This window comes from Trichechus manatus, unplaced genomic scaffold, assembly GCF_000243295.1.
Source record: "Trichechus manatus latirostris isolate Lorelei unplaced genomic scaffold, TriManLat1.0 scaffold00021, whole genome shotgun sequence".
Taxonomy (NCBI): domain Eukaryota; kingdom Metazoa; phylum Chordata; class Mammalia; order Sirenia; family Trichechidae; genus Trichechus; species Trichechus manatus.
In genome coordinates, this window is record NW_004443957.1 from 6,113,903 (window position 1) to 6,114,675 (window position 773).

The window sequence follows — 773 nt, forward strand, 5'->3', positions numbered from 1 at the left end:
TGGAGCTGCAGTCATCTTTAAGACTCTACTGGGATGGACATCCAAGAGAGTTCACTCATATGGTTGGCAGTTGATACTGTTGGAAGATGGTAGCTCAACTGACCTGTCTACTGAAGCACCCACATTGACTCTCCAGCATGCTGGTCTTAGGAGAATAAAACTTCTTACATCACTTGCCTAACTTCCCCCAGGCAGAAGCTATAAAGCCTTTCTGACCAAGCCTCAGAAGTTATGCCACATCACTCTTGCTTCATTCACGCTTAACAAAGCGTGTCATTAAGCACCCTCAAGAAAGTGAAAGGAAAACCCATAGAATGGGAGAAAATATTTGCAAATTATATATCTGATGAGAGACTTGTATCCAGAATAAGTGCAGAACTTTTACAACTCAACAGTAAAAAAGCAAATAACCCAATTTAAAAACAGCCAAAAGATGTGAAAAGACATTTTTCCAAAGAAGATATACAAATGCCCAATAAGCGCACGAAAAGATGTTCAACATAATTAGTTATTAAGAAAATGCAAGTGAAGAACACAATGAGATATCACTTCATACCCACTAGGATGGCTATAATAAAAAAGATAGGCAGTGACAAGTGTTGGTGAGGATGTGGAGAAATTAGAGCCCTTGTGCACTGCTGGTGGGATTGTAAAAGGGCACAGCCACTTTGAAAAACAGTTCAGTTCCTCAAAATGTTACACAAAGAATTACCATATCACTCAACAATTCCACTCATGGTTATATACCAAATAGAATTGAAAGCATGTGTCCG